Source organism: Protopterus annectens, chromosome 15.part0 (genome assembly GCF_019279795.1).
Source record: "Protopterus annectens isolate FY-2018-M chromosome 15.part0, PAN1.0, whole genome shotgun sequence".
Classification (NCBI taxonomy): domain Eukaryota; kingdom Metazoa; phylum Chordata; order Ceratodontiformes; family Protopteridae; genus Protopterus; species Protopterus annectens.
In genome coordinates, this window is record NC_056749.1 from 232887184 (window position 1) to 232904541 (window position 17358).

The 17358-nt window shown below is 43.4% G+C and overlaps 1 protein-coding gene across 1 annotated transcript in view; it reads left to right on the forward strand.

Annotated features, from left to right (window-relative positions):
- CHM (CHM Rab escort protein) overlaps positions 1-17358 on the forward strand; it is a 1989252-nt gene that overhangs the window by 255145 nt on the left and 1716749 nt on the right. The window lies entirely within an intron of this gene.

Genomic DNA, 17358 nt, shown 5'->3' on the forward strand with positions numbered 1-17358 from the left:
GCTCAAGACACTAACTGTAACAGGAAATCCAAACTCATGGGAGTAGGAAGGACCACTGAAAGAGTAATGTACTTACCATAATCCTTGGCATCTGTGTTATCCTATGTCACCATTCATCACTCTTGGGTCTTGACTGTGACAGCCGGATCCAAGCTGTCAACTTATAGACAGCATCTAGGCTTGCCTGAGCTCCCTCCCACTACCTCCATGACTCCTTGGCTGCCCTGTAATCCCTCAGAGTTTGCCCTAAGCAGGAAAGCAGCTAAGGGAAGACCTTGACCACTCGGATATGACATCTCCACATCCCTAAATCAAACAGAATGGGGAAAGAGGGAGGGATAGTGATCGAATGAAGTGTACATAGGAGAACAGATGCCAAGTTATGGTAAGTACAGAACCCTTTACACTGATGTCATCCATGTCACTATTCTCACTCTTGGATTAGAGTCCCCAGCTGACTCCCTGCATCCTGGGCAGCTTCATAGAAGGACATGCTTAAGTGAATTGTGGAGCCAAAGGAAGCCCTGTTCCTGGAGATAACAGTCAAGTTTATAGTGAGTTGACAAAAGTGTGAGACCACCAGATTAAGTTGCTGCACAAATATCATCTATGGAATGACAGACAAGACAGGCATCTGACGTAGCCAATGACCTAGTGGAATGGGATCTGATTGGAAGTAAGGATAAGCTTTGAGATGAATAGCCGAAGGAAATGCAGGTCGAAATCCAAAGAGAAATAGTTTGGAAAACCCTAACCTAACGGAAGTAGTTTGGAAACAGCTTGACCCTTCCTGTTAATAGAAAATGCCACAAACAGGTGGTCAGACCTGCGGAAATTCTTTGCTCTATCCAAGCAGAATTGTAACTGCCTATGCAAATCTAACATATGCAAGAGATATTCCCCTTTATTAGCAAAATTTGGGAAGAAAGCTGGCATGAATTAAGGGTTATAGTTCACAGAGCCCCTCTATCTTTATGAAAAACCATGAAAGGCAGTTTCATAGAAAGAGCCTGCAATTCTGAAACCCTTTTAGCTGAAGTTATGGCTACTAGCAAAGCAGTCTTCCATGACAAGAATTTGATGTCACAAGAGGCAGCAGGCTCAAATGGACTGTGTGCGACAGACTGCAGCAGAATGGAAAGGTCCCAACGGGGGGGAAGGATTGACAGTAGGATGGAGCAGAAAACAACCCTTTCAAAATGCCTTACACAAGCGAGAGGAAAAGGTAGGTTCCTCACAAACATGAAAGTTGGAGATAGCTGCCAACTGCACTTTGATAGTAGAAATGCTAACACCAGCTTGAAAGAGCAAAGACAAGAAGAGCAAGACATCTGAAATGGGAGCCAAAATGGGATCCAAATTGTGCTGCTTAGCGCAAATAGAGAACTTTTTCCACTTACTAGAGTAAACCTTTCTAGTGAAAGCCTTCCGAGAGGCCAGAATAATGTTCTTGACAGGGGAAGCCAGCCTGGACTGTTTCAAGATTACCAAAAGTGGACAAATCATGCCATAAGATCAGGCGTTTGGAGGTTGGGAATCAGAAGCTGAAAGGGGGTGGGAAATCAGATCCAGAATGGGATCTAGTACCCAAGGGGGGGGGGGGTACTTCAAATGAGACCGTATAATGGAGAACCATTCCTGTCGAGGCCAAAAGGCAATGAGGATCAAGGTGGCCTTGAGGCGACAAGCTTCCTGAAGTACTCGGGGGATGAGAGGTAAAGGAAGAAAGGCATAAAGGAGACCTGGTGGCCAATCATGAACCAGAGCATCTCTGGGGGATTTCCCGCCTGAAGAAATCAGGATGAAATACTGGCTGCATTTCTGGTTGACAGGGTAAGGAAACAGATCGCAGCTCAGTTGAACCCAGAGAAGGAAGATCTCTTCTGCCACCAAAGGATTCAAGGACCACTCGTGAGGACTCAGGATTGCTTCCTGAGTCTGTCTGCTACAACAGTGGACTCACCAGGAATAAGCATTACAATGTGAAAGCGCCCTGAGGACATCACCCATTCCCACACACTCATGGCCTCAGAACAAAGCAGATATGAACATGTTCACCCCTGCTTCTTGATGTGCCACACAACAACCATTTTGTCCATGTAAACTGCAATGGTACCTTGAGGGAGGAAGACCTGAAAGGCTTGCAGTGTGAGGAGGACCACCCTCATTTCCAGAACAATTATAATGTGGTTTGGTCTCTGAGGTGGACCACATGCATCGGACAGTCTTTCCCTGAAAATGCCCCCCCACCCCAGCAGGAAAGAGTCCGAGGTCATTGTGGCACAAGGGGGAGGAAGACAGAATGGTCTGCCTGCGAGATGGTCGGGAGACTGGATCCACCAAAGGAGATGACACCTGCACACTAGAGTGAGATGGATCGGGGTGGTCATCGGATGAGAAAGGGAAGATGACTGAACTGCTAGAGTCCACTGAAGAACTTTCGTGTTGAATCTGGTTAACGGCACCGGATAGATGGCTGCCACCATGGACCCTAAGGCCCTGAAATAAGGTAGGGCTGAGGATGAGTCTCATCTAGAAGGCACTGGACATGGGTTCTGATGAGATGTATGCGACAGAGAGGTAGCACTGCGATCTCTGACAGTGTCCAACTGGATCCTGCTGAATTCCAAATTTTGGGATGGAATAAAGTTAAATTTGGGGAGATTCACTATAATCCCTAACAGGTCGAATAGTTGGAGTAGGTACCGAGAGGCAGTGGCCAGACAATGCTTCATAGGAGCTGTGAGGTGCCAATCATCAAGGTATGGAAACACCTGGAATCCCTGCAGTCTCAGGTATGCTGTGACCACGGTCATATACTTGACCATCCGGGGAGCTCTGGTGAGGCCAAAGGGCAGGGTCCTGAACTGGTAGTGATTGGCCCCTACTCGAAAGCAGAGATGTCTCCTGGAGTGCCTGTCTATTTTTATATGATAGTATGCATCCTGAGATCCAAGGAGCATATCCAATCTTCCTTATGCAACAGAGTCACGATGGACTGGACAGTGACCATCCGGAACTTGGACTTCTTGACAGACAAACCGAGACTGCTGAGGTCTAGGACTGGACACAAGTCCCCAATCTTCTTTGGCACCAAAAAGAAGCGAGAGTACGTTACGGATTCTCATTGTCCAGAACTATTGGATGGCTCTCTTTTGAAGTAGCTTGAGCACTTCTTCCTGAGCTAGTTCTCTCTGATGGGGTGGTGCATCGGGGAGGTATCACCTGACCGGAGGAGGTGACTGAGAAAAAGAGAATAAAGTAACCCCTGGAAATGATGTTTAGCACCCAAAGAACTTTTGTAATACTTGCCCAGGCCAAAGGGTGCAGAGACAAATGACCCCCAGCTGCCTCCAGGACAGTCAGGCAGCACTTCAGGAGTGCTGTTGGGGCTTCTCAGAGAATGGTTTCCTGGAGCCCTGCTTTTATGGATCCCCTCTGCCCCTGGGGAGGTGTCTGCCATTGAACCCTCTCCCCCCCCCGACCTCTAGAGGAGGGCTTACACTGAGCATCTAGAAAGGCAGACTGCAACTTGCGAAACCACATTTTACTGGCCCCTCACTGCATCTTGGAAAAGGAGCGTTGAAGGGTGGAAAATCTGATTCCCACAGCCGATAAGGTCTTGCTTCCTACTCACTGCAGATAAGAGTCTCTCTGACAAATGGGCTAAATATGGTACAGCCATCAAAGGGGACATTAGTGAAAGACACCTTAAAGGACTCCGCAAAGATGCAGCCAGGCAGGACGCCAAATAGTGATGTCTATGCCGGCTGCTCAAGATCCACCATCCATAGCATTACCAATCAGCCTCATCGATGAATTAGCCAAGGGAAAAAAAATGTGGATAGTTTGGGGGACACCTTACTTAGTACCCCGGCAAGCAGTACCTCAGAAAGGGACGTGGTAAGCTCCTTGACCAAGTCTCTTTGTAGTCAGGTGAAATGTGCTGGTAGTTAAGCAACCACAGACCAAATTTAATGGTGAAAACCTGCTTTCCATGCCTGTCAGTTGGGACTCGCAGATAAGGGGATGAACAGACATGCTCTGTTCCACCAGCTCTTAGTGGCGGCAGTTACCACGATAGTATTGATTGGCACTTTGGACCAAAACTGCTCGTCAGAAGGGAGACTGAGGAACTTGTCCGCATGTTTAGGAAAAGGCTCCACAGAATCCTGCACTTTCCACGCCCTGCTGGCAATAAGGTCAACAAGTTAGTCTGTAGGGGGGAACCCAGGAGGAAGATGGTCCCTTCTCGAAAGCCTTCAGAAAGATGGACTTCTCACTGGACAGGGGAAAGGAAAACCAACCACCCTTAAGACTCGAGCCACAGAATCTGCATCTGAAGCTTACCACAGGAGGAGCTCAACCCTAGAAGCTGTCTATAAAGTTGCCGGCTCAGATCCGATGTCGGATCCAATACCCAGAAGTGAGGAACGTCTGATCTAATGTTATCCATGTCATTAATGTCCAATGCGCAGCCTTCATGGGATAGCTGATTACAGGAACTGACCCCATCAATGCTGCCATATGACCCAGAGGCTTCATAACTGCATATGCCAATGACTTTGGAGTTGCAAGCACTGACATGGCCTGAGCCCAAAACCAAAAACTCCAGAGTTATGAAGACTAGTGATTTAGTTGATCATGTCTACATGACATCCTATGAACTGTAAAAATACAGACTGAAGGGCTCAGTTTTGGATAACTGACTGTAATACCAAAGTTGTCAGAGATTAAATAAATCCCTGGCTGAGATCAACAATGCCCTTGTGGGGGCAGTGAGAAGACAATCATCCATGTATGGAGAGACCTGAAAACCCTGCAACCAGAGCGAGGTTGCAACCACTGCCATGCACTTGGTAAACATCTCGGGGGGGGGGGGGGCTGTAGTGAGAATAAATGGCAGGGCCTTGAACTGGTTAATGATTGGTGCACAGCCAGAAGCACAGAAACCTCCTAGAAAGCCTGTCTATCTTGATGTGATGGTAAGCATACTTAAGTTCGAGCACATCCAATAATCCTTCCTCAGAACAGGAAAGATGGACTGTACTGTGACCACCCAGAACTTTGTCTTTTTGATGAACAAATTTAACTTGTTTAAAGCCAAGACTGGTCTGAGGTCTACTGTTTTCTATGAAACTAAAAAAAAAAAAAAAAAACCTAGACTACACACCCTGGTGTAATCTCCTGAATGACCAGCTTTTGAACCATTCTTCTTCTTTCGGCTTTTCCCGGTTAGGGGTCGCCACAGCGGATCACCTGTCCACTCATGATTGGCAGTGGAGTTTTTTTTACGGTGTTGAGTTGCCAGCCCGTGCCCAACCTTCCACAGAAGGCACACACACACACACACACACACACACACACACCCCTAGGGCCAGTTTAGAGTGTCCAATCCACCTACAGCACGTTTTTGGGATATGGGAGGAAACCGGAGCACCCAGAGGAAACCCACACAACCACAGGGAGGACATGCAGTCTCCGCACAGAAGGCACCCCAGCCGAGGATCGGACCGGAGAACCTCTTGCTGTGAGGCGGCAACGCTAACCGCTGCACCACCGTGGTCGCCCGAGCTTTTGAACCATTAAAGCTAAGTAAATCTTTTTTCGTAAAACACTTCATCAGAATAAAAAACAAAGATAAAAGACACACCTTAAATACACTCATCAATTAAATAATTAAATAATTAAGCAACAACATACAATTAAACATTTTAACTAAAAAAGGAAGAAGTTACTTTCTGCTTGTCAGTAATATATAACTTATGATGTTTTAAAAAACATTTTAAATTGATACATTCATTTAACCCAGGTGGCCTATCTGATTTTAATTTGATTTGCCAGATTGCTTCTCTTTGTTCAAGGTAACATTTATAATCCCCTCCCCTGGGATCAATGGGACAAACTTCTAACACTGTAAACAAAAATTTCTTAAAGGAAAAACAATCAACTGAATGCTTATATAAAGCATTGGTACAATCCCTAGATTTAATAGCATAAATATGTTCTTTAATACGAGTGCTGAGTTTCCTGGTAGTCATCCCTACATAAAATGCAGGGCATCCAGAACAAAAAGAAATATAAACAACATTTGTCGTATTACAGTTGACTAAACCAGGTACCTCAATGGTATATTCAATAGTACTAACAGCTATATAGGGACTAACCGAAATAAATCTACAGGCAGTGCATTGATAACAACAATGCATGCCTCTTTTTTTGGATAAAACATCTTTAACTACAGTTTTATTATGTTCCAAAATTTTTTTAAGATTGTATTCATTTCGAAACACAAATTTTGGTTTGTCACCCAAAACCTTATGTATTTCGGAATTACCCTTGATAACTTTCCAATTGTTTTCCAAAATAGAAGAAAAGTAAAAACTGTCGTCACTCATCTCGAATGAACAAATTAAATTAGAACTACTCAAACCAACAGATTTATCAAAAGTAGATCCAATGGTACCACTAGGACCGCCTAAAATGGCAGGAAAGTCCATTGAGCGTCTGTCAAGAACTTCATTGGCTGTTCTATCCAACAAGGTGGTGTCATATCCTCTTTTGGAGAACAGTTCAATGATAAAATTAAATTCACTGGACAAATCACAATCTCTAGTGGTCATACGACATGCTCGAATAAATTGGCCCTTAGGAATGTTTTTGATCATGTATTTGGGATGCCCACTGGAAAAATGTAGGTATCCATTGGTAAATGTCTCTTTACGATGAATTTTACTTTGAAATTGACACCCAATAGAATCCCACCACAGGTGAATGTCCAAAAAATTAATGGCTGAACCAACATCACCTTTAGTGAACTTCAAAAACTTAGAAAGTGAATTCACCTCAACCATAAATTGGTCAACAATATCCGGTCCCCCTTCCAAAATAAACACTAAATCGTCAATGAACCTGCAAAAAAATTCCACTTTAAATTTCTGTTTTAATAAAGGCAGAACTTCAAGTTCCCAACAAGCCATGACGATATTAGCGTAGGCTGGAGCAGCTGGAGAGCCCATCGCTATGCCTCTTTTTTGTTTGTAGTATTTGTCCCCAAACAAAAAGAAATTGTTATCTAATACTAATTCAATGAACAAACAAATAGTATTGATAGTGGAAGTAGAAAAACATTGTTTTTTACACAAAAAACTACGAACTGCCTCCACTCCATCATTATGAGGGATACAAGTGTAAAGAGACACAACATCAATGGTGAAAATAATATGTTTGTTAACATCAAAAGAAAACATTTTTAAAAAATCACGTAGCTTACCTAAAAAATGCCAAGAATCCTTAATATAAGATTGCTGACCCATCAGTAATGGACCTAACATAGAATCAATAACTAAAGCAACTCCTTCAGTAACTGAATGGGGAGAGGAAACAATGGACCTAAAAGGAGGATCAAAAACATTTTTGTGTGTTTTCGGTATGCCGAAAATAACACCGATCTTGGGCTCTGTGATGAAACAAAAGTCGTATAGTTCAAAAGTAATGTCCCCAGACATTAAACAGTCGTATAAGAAAGAATGTATCATTCTAAATTGACGCTGTATAAAATGTAAAGGAACCTGTTCATATTCTGCAACATTGTCCAATAATTTCAACATACAGGTCTTATATTTCTCCTGACTCATAACAACATTGGACCCTTTATCACTTTTCATGAACTTAATCTGATTAGTCAATTTTTGTAATTCAAACAAGGCAGATTTTTCATGAACAGTTAAATTATGGTGCATATGTCTGTTCTTTCTAGATAAGTGATCACTACCATCTTGAATACATTGTTCCTGAAATACCTTTAAGGTATGATGTAAAGCAGGATTGTAAATTGATGGTTTAATAAGAAACTTGTCTCTTTCATGTATATTGTGCATCAAATAGGATAAATTTAATTTTCTAGTGAATTTCATGATGTCTATTACTGTTCTACTATAATTACCCCTATGTGATGGTACAAAATTCAAACCTAACTTTAAAATTTTTAGTTGCACATCAGAAAAAACAAAATCTGTTAAATTAATAACATTAAATAAGTCAAACTGTTCTGTTATATTTCGTCCCCTGAGGACGTTGAGCCCAAAAAAGTCTGACTGCGTGTTAGTACAGTCTTTTTGTAATGGTTTCCCTGATTTTTCTTGGAAACACCGGCTGAAACAAAGTCAGATGGTATATTACAAGATTTGCCATCGTCAATGACATCTTTAACTACTGTATCAGTAACCGGACAGTTGTCGGACACATTGTTGTCAATTACAGTCCGTTCCGATGGATTATTAACAGAAGATGAAGCCATTGTGCCCAAATTAACTGTTTTTTTACCTTTATTAAGTAATCCAACAGAATGCCCCTTTGAATTTTTATCTTTAGAAACCAAAACTTCATTGCCAGAAACATTAGAACCAGTACCTATGCTACAAGACCTTTTATAATAATTAGAAGAGGAACCGCGGTTACCTTTAAAAGCGGCATCTTTGGTATGATTAACAAAATGGTCAAAAGCAGTCTTGTTCTTAAATAAAGCTAGGTCACGGGAAATTTTTTGTTGTTTGCGAACAGTAACTTCATTAGAATGCTGTTCTAAGTCACGAGAAAACTGATGCATCAACGTACTGAAGTTGTGTAATGTTAGCGTAGACCTTAAATGCCGTTCTAGGTCGGTTATTTCTTTTTTAAGAACCAACATCTTTTGCCTATTGTTGTCAATCAGAAGTCTGAGAAAACATATCCCAGACTCGGTAAAAAAGTTAACCAAATGCTGAAAGAACGGACTACTCAAATTGACCCCATTAGGACATTTGAAAAACATTAAACCTTTCGGTATAATGTTAAGTTCAATGCACCGCATAAAATAACAGTTTTCTATGTTGATAGATCTATACCTTTTTAAAAGCCGTAACAAATGCTCTTGTTGTTCCCCGAAAAAATCATGTTGTGTTTCTTTTTGAAGTTGAATACTGCCACCAAAAGGATTTTCCGATAAGGAAAGTAGCTTCTCTATGGTAGGAACTCCAGAATCGTTGGCGCGTAAATGCGAACTCTGTTCACAGACTTCCACGTCACCGTTGACTGCGTTAGCATCTACAATGCTGCCCAAATCGATCACTGTGTCCATTTCTTCATAAATATCCGGTGGCAAACTCAAAACAGGATTCGTAGGTGTACATCTCTTGTTACTAGCATTCTCAACAAGAAATTTTAGCGAACTTTGAATATCCATCAAGGTCGTGATAAATAAATTGTTCAAATTACTATCACCATCAGAAGGTGTGGGATGAATGGAAACATTCATCAACGGATCTTCACCTACCCCAGCCATGGCAATGCACAATAAACCAATAAAACCAAAAGCAACCAAGCAACCAGGAAAAACAAAAGCCACGAAGGTAGAACCAAGTAAAGCAAGTGCTCAAAATAGCGTACACAGAGTTTATTTGTCCGCTTTCGTAAAACACTTCATCATGCCTGTCTATCTTGATGTGATGGTAAGCATACTTAAGTTCGAGCACATCCAATAATCCTTCCTCAGAACAGGAAAGATGGACTGTACTGTGACCACCCAGAACTTTGTCTTTTTGATGAACAAATTTAACTTGTTTAAAGCCAAGACTGGTCTGAGGTCTACTGTTTTCTATGGAACTAAAAAAAGAAAAAAAACCTAGACTACACCCTGGTGTAATCTCCTGAATGACCAGCTTTTGAACCATTCTTCTTCTTTCGGCTTTTCCCGGTTAGGGGTCGCCACAGCAGATCACCTGTCCACTCATGATTGGCAGTGGAGTTTTTTTTACGGTGTCGAGTTGCCAGCCCGTGCCCAACCTTCCACAGAAGGCACACACACACACACACACACACACACACACACACACACACACACACACACACACACACACACACACACACACACCTAGGGCCAGTTTAGAGTGTCCAATCCACCTACAGCACGTTTTTGGGATATGGGAGGAAACCGGAGCACCCAGAGGAAACCCGCACAACCACAGGGAGGACATGCAGTCTCCGCACAGAAGGCACCCAGCCGAGGATCAAACCGGAGAACCTCTTGCTGTGAGGCGGCAACCCTAACCGCTGCACCACCGTGGTCGCCCGAGCTTTTGAACCATTAAAGCTAAGTAAATCTTTGATGGGGTGGAACACCGGGGAGACATTTTGCATTTTGGGTGACAATTTGGAACTTCTAAAAAGGGAATGCAGTAACCACTGGATGAAACTCTCGGCACCCAGGTGTCTGAGGCGATAGCCTCCCAAACTTTTGGATGGAGAACACCAAAGAAGAGCAGCCAGGCAATCATGAAGGATTACTGATAGGGTCTGCTGGAAAAAGCCCAGAGAAAGTCCCGATTCTGCACCCCCTCCATCCTCAGGCGGAACTCCTTGAAAGAGCATCCTGGGAAAAGAACTTGATTTTCTAAAGAACAGATGCTTACCCCCCCCCCCTTCTGATTCCTTGAAAAGGTCTGCTGAGAGGTAGCAAAGTATACTCCAATAATGAACAGTGTCTTACCCTCTTGTTCACACCTTGTCAGAAGGTCTAACTTCTGGCCCAAACAAGGAATTAGAAACATAGAAAGATACCTTGAGACAGTAGGCGAAGTTAAACAAACATATCCAATCATGCAACTGGAGGCTGCCACTCAAGATGCTTCACTGACCACGTTCTAAACAAGCGTCATGGAAACATTGGTGACAAAAACCAGGATAGACAACAGAGTCTCTAGCATCTAATGTGTTGACAAAGGCTGCTGCGTTTTGAGGGTACCTGACACTTCAGACTCTCGGCCCTGTTTAAGTCTTATCACGTGCGACAGGTAATTAAGGGTTCTCAGTGTACAAGTGGCTGAGGCACATGACCATTTCCCTAATCAAAACAATGTCTGAGGCTCCATACTCAGTGATGAATTGAGAAGTTCTCCTCAGTAATCTCCTCCTTGGTGGCTGCCACCACCACAATGGCATCGATAGTCAGACCCGCGCTTCAATGAGGACTCTCCTTGGTGGAAGTGAGAACCTTATCTGACTTTCTGGGGATGGGCGCCACTGTGTCAGGTTTCTTCCACACTCTCTGGGATAACAGATCTATTAGGGCATCCAGAGAGGGAAGCACCCAAGGTGTGGATAAACCTAAGCTAAAGGCCTCCAGAAATACTGACTCCTCTGGAGACGGTGCTTCAGTGGTCCAGTCTCTGGAGTGGCAAAGCATCTCCAATAAATCTCTGAAACAGGCATCACATGGAGACTTGGTTGTGGGGGGGGGGAGGTTCTCTCTCTTTCCTTGAGGTCAGTATCCTTGGCAAGACACTCCTCTGGGGAGTACAAGTGTTTCCTCTTTCACTTTCTCTTTCCTGGCACCACCCATTCAAACAAAGCCTGACAGGAAGGGAAAAGGTCAGGGGGTTGACAGATGTACGCTGTCCAGAAGCAGACTGATGACTGGTCACAGATGTTGATGAAAAAGGAGAGGGGATTCCAGCTGGAAAAATCCAACCCTTTGCCCGAGTGAACTTTCTCTCTATGAATTCAAAGGCCAAGGTGATTGCTGGCCTCGGGTCTGACGGTCCAAAAACCCCAGGGTACTAGACATGAAGGTCCCAGTGCCGGACCCAGACCTGAAAGGATAAGGCCTAATTGCATCTGAAAAAATGACCTCATCAGCTCCTCCAGATCAGAGGTTTTGATGCTGCCTACTAACCTCGACGACTGGGCTTCTTGGACTCAGTCCTAGAAACCAGGGGAGAAGACACCCCAGAGACAAAGGTAGAAACAAAAAGGTAGAAGCCATTGCAACACCAGCTTAGCCCTAAGCTCACTGATGCCCCTAGTGTCAGAACTTTCACAGTTGGTGCAACTGGAATCTAACTGCGCCAGTCCCACACAGTAAACACAGTAAGTGGACCTGTGCAAGGAGGAAATGCACTTTTTAAAGCTTTTATCCATATCCTAACACTTAAACTAACCTAACCTACTGAAAAAACACACGAATCCCACAACACAACACAACCTGACAAAAGGGCAGGAAAGGAAAAAAATGGACGACACAAAATACACTACCTATCTATCTACCTAGAAAGACAAGGAATAAAAAAAGGACTAACCAAGAATAACAGAACAGCAAACTCTTATCAAATCGCTATACTAACTTCTTGAAAAAGAGAAAGCAAGGCAGAGCCAAGATCAAGCTGCAAATCTGAATGGTGGCAAACTAGATCTGGGGAACTGAAGGAGAAGTGAAGTTATGGGTAAGGGAGGTGGAGCAAGGATCCAAAGTCCCACAGGTTGAAGCTAGATGGAGCAGACATTGTATCATTTTTCCACCAGAGGTCCAGTATCCCAACACACCCCCTTACTTCATTTTTCTCATGCTGAGGTCTCTGCACCTTAGTAAAACTGCACTTGTTGACAGGCAACGTAATGTCAGCCTTTCTTCCCCACTGAGATGCAGCAGCCTCAAACTACTCAAACTTACTCCACAAAGGAATGAGGAAGAAAATTTGGAAATAATTTGAGCCACTACACAATGTTTTCCAAGCAATAAGTACATTTTCAAAATGCCATGAAATCTTTATCATCCACCAAATTAAACAGATGGCAGCACAGTAATACTTCATTCAAAAAACAGCAACATCCCCATCCCTCCCCCCTCCCCATTGCCGCAATGAGTCCAAACCCTAGCTTGGGAGCTCCTTACCACATCCTAAAAACATACTGCTCGAGTCAACTGGCTTTCTTATTGTCCCCCAGGTACATGTTTATGCAGTTTACACCCCCCCACCAAAGTGTGCACCCATAAACCACTTTTTGACCAAGTGTGATTTACCCCATTAGCTCATTACATACGAGTGACGCTTCCAGGTGCATCTGCAGTTACCACCTACTGAACCTCCAGGCATCAAATATTGTTTGCTCATATTTGCCACAATAACTCCAAAACCTACCTACGTACAAGGTTTCAAAATATTTCATCCTAAAGTTTACACAATGGCAAATAACTGCATTAATATATAATCTCTGTCAAGTGGACATACAGAGATATTAACTGTTGTTTCTATGATATTAATTTATATAGATATAATTTGTACATTTTTCTAAATATCTCAACAACCAAACAACACAGACAGACCTCCTTAGCCTCATATGAAAGCTCTCAGCTAGATGAATGGAATGCTGCTGACAGCATGTGCATAACTTGAATGGTTGCTGGGATATTAAAAGTTATTTACAAAATATTACAAATGTAATAGTTACTCCCCCAGATTTACTAACCTTCCATGCAGGACTAATCTAGTCCTGCACAGAAGCGGCAGTTTAGGAGGAGGACGGCAGCGCACCATGCATATTAATGAAGGTGCACTGCCTGACCTCCTAAATCCTACATGAAGCGTGGACAAGTGCAGGGGGCGTGTCTAAAAGCAGAGCTCTCAGAATAAACACTCCCCTGTAAAGTAGAACAGCAGAAACTGTAAATAAATGAGCGAGACCGCTCATAGGTGTCCGCATATCCCCACGTGTGTACAACAGGAACAGTGCATATAAATAAATTGAAGAAACCCCTTTATCTATTTTTTAAAACCCAGAGTACAGCTAACCATAGCTGCGCGGGTTTGCCCATCGCTTAGCTATGGTTAAAGCAGTTTAAAAGGCTGAAGAGGATAAAGAGGAAGATACATGCAAATGAAGCAGCACAGCAACAGTGTAGTGGTCAGAGCATCCACCTAACGAGCAGGCATTCCCGGTTTGAGTCCCACTGCAGCACATTCAATTTTCCATGTGAAATCTGTATATGAACATTTTTTTTTACATTCTTTTGCGGTATAACTTAATAAACATTTAAATGTGAACTGAAATACTGCATTAAATCACATGAAGTGTCAGTGTCATAATGAATAAGGCACTAGTAAGCAGGTTTAAGCACAAATAAGCAGTAGTAAGAATATATAAGCACTAGTAAGCGTGTTTAAATGGGTTTGCGTGGGGGTAAGCACTGCCTACACAGATTAAGCAAAGTAGAAGCTAACTGAATGTAAGAAACTGTAACTGGAGGTTAGCATTGCTTAGCTCCACACACACCTGCTTAAAACTGCTTTAAAGTGCCTTAATCACTATGTACCAAACAGTCCGTGTTCTGCCCAGCAACAAAATAAACAGCTTCTGCAAGGCTCGAACTCAGGACCCTGTACACCACAATCACAGTAGTTAACCACTAAGCCATCATAGCAATACATATAAATGAGGTATCAGCAAACTAATCCTCACCACAGGAAAATCAAATCAAACATGTGAACTGAATCTATGTAGTGTGATGATGTATAACCTGCCACAGAACATAAATATGTGAACTGGAGTACTGCAGTAAACATAAATTTGAGATGTTATTGTAATAAACAGGTCCCCATACAGTGTATGTATACATGAATCATGGATACCAGACAAATATATAACTTGTAATGAATAATAAATAACTACCAAAAGGCAAATATAGTGCTAATTAATTATTAAGCAATGCCAACTGCAGCACAGCTCCACTTAGTAAGTGTAAGCAATGTGTAGGGAAGCCAATTCAATCTGCCCAGTGGTAATACCTCTTTAAACAATGCAAAACTTAGGTAAGCAGGTTTGCCCATTGCTTAGCCTTTTCAAAACCGGCCAATCACAGAAAAGTGCGAAAATCTTCCCTACTTAAACCCAAGAGGCGGGAATACAGCTCATAGCTGGTTGTAGCATCCCCTTGCAGACACTATGGCAGTAAAGGGAAAAGGAATGCGCTTCCGGGTGCAGCTCTGGTGCATCCAGGAGTCCAAGGTCATGGCTGGACTCCTAGTCAAAGAACATGCACCGAGGCTGCTGCAGGACCAGTACCACCAGGGCTCCCAATACAAGGCGGAGGCCTGGGACCATCTCATCCATGACCTCACTAGTGCCACTGGCATAACCCAAACTGGTGAGCAGGTCAGGCACCACTATGCTGACTTGAAATGATGGAAGGGGTCCTCTTGAAGAAGTGGCTCCAAGAGGTTAGAGCATCAGGGGATGTCCCAGCTGTGTGTAAGTATCAGTCCACTACCTGTTTAATAATGGCCAGCTCAGCATATAGATAAGTATAGCTAAATATTCCTCATGTCCCCCACAGCCGCAAAGGAGCAGGCTGTGAAACAGGAGGCCCACATCTGCCACCTGGCGCGGTTGCGACGCAGGTCATTAATACTCATGCTTCTACTGTCACAGGAAATAAAAAATAAAAGTAGTAGTTAAGAAATTGCAAGTATAAAACCTCTATTGTTCAAGGCAAGTACAGCATACACTAGAGAATATGGCAGGAAGAGTCTATTATTGTTAGTACGGCAATAAAAGTGTAATACTATGACAAAACAGGTCTAACAGCTGGACTGTATGTGTATATTCTGGTATCATATGGTAATGTAGATTTGCAATCATGTAATATTACTGTAGTATTAAGCATAGTTACCCACACCATGCACCATAATGTGAATGTGTAGGAATGTCTGTATATGACAGGTGTAATCCCAAGAGGTCATTTAGTACAACTGAGAGAGACAGACAGTAAACAGGGGAAATGCAGACAACAAAACTCGAATAGCACATGCAACAGAGATGTGAACTGTTTTATTAGCGCACACAGCCATGGTTTGAATCCTACCAGTGGTAGTAATCTGCATACAGAATTATACACCACAACTGTACAGATATGTCCAGACTGTCTATTAAAGGGGCCCATAGGTAATGCCTATCAACATGTCTCTCTGGGAAATCAGTGGGATGATCCCAGACGTATAAGGCAGCAAACAGGAAATGCAACTGATTGACACATCTATGACAACAAACCTGGCACACTAGCAACTCCCCAATACGTTATGTGACTAAGAAGCCACATATGTCCCATTTACACCGCAACCTGTTAAGCTGTGGTCAGTGTGTACAGTAACAGAGTGAGATGTTATGTGCATAATACTAATGTGTAATCTGGAACCGTGTGTGGCAACAGTCAGATAGTGGTAAAAATCACTGCTCCCACAGGTACATTGGATACAAACACTGTGCTGTGAAATACAGACCAATATAACCTGTTCTGGTACAGTCCACCCTGGTACTGTAGGGGATTATGAGTGTTGTAGTTTCTCTGAATAGTAAAGTATCAGAGGTCACTGTAGGCCACACTGTGCTACATAATATAATGGTGTAGGAAAGCATGTGTGTGTCAGGTCACTACAGGTGGAAGACAGCAATAGTCTAGATATGTCCAGGCATACCATCATGTGGTCAACACATGGCCAGAGTCTGTGCAGAAAGAGTTGGATAGCATTGCGTAAAACATTAACCTGGAATCTCACCGTATGTGTACAAACAGTTAGTCAGTGTGAACAAACATTCCCTCCACAGGTAAACCAGGTAAGAGGTCTATATTGCAGGCAAAACCGGTTCACGTGTAATGATGTTGGCAGCCATATCAGTCTCCAATATAGGTCTATAGGGTAGTGTAGTAACACTTGTAAGGTACAGATAACAGCACTGACTAGGAAAGTAATGTGGAGTACAGGAATATACTACTTGCTAACTTACAACTTTCTCTCCGCCCACCTTAACTCCAACAATAATCAACATACCCACTCCAACTGGTATGTACAGACTCTGATAATGGCCAGTCGTTTGATAAATATTCTAATGGTTCCCATGCATGTGCCATATTGAATTATTCCAACATTGCTGGCACAGTGTCATCAACGTACCTGCATGCTGTTCGTAGTAACACTGTGGTCCCATACACGCATGTGTTCTGTTTGCTATACAACTGTTCCGTATCTGGTGTCCGGTTTAATGGGAATATCTATGCATGCTGTTATACCCAACCCTGGAATGTGTTTACTATAACTAACCCATATATGATGTTGAAATCTAAACACTATAGAACGCTTGGGTAGGACAGTCCCAGTGGACCCACCTCTGTCCCACCTCAGCTGGCCGAGGCACCGGGCACCAGCATGTCTGGGGCCCAATCCCGCACTTCACTGTCCGCAGGTCCCACACCACCTTTGGGTGAAACCACCTCAGGGGATGGGGCTCGCCTCAACGGGAGTGGGTGAGGACAGGCACCTGTCACCCGTGGCCAGGTCAGGTTCATGGTGCGTAGAGCTATAAACAACCAGGTTGGTAATCTTCTACACCAGCTTGAGGGCCGCATGTCACAATCAGAGATTCAGCCTGGCTCAGCCCCCAGCACAGCCACCTTCGGGGCTGTGAAGGTGCAGTGTTGACTGCTCTTGGGTAGGAACCTCAGTCCCACTTACCCCACCCCCCCCAAAGGGGCTTTGTTGGGCCCCCCCCTTC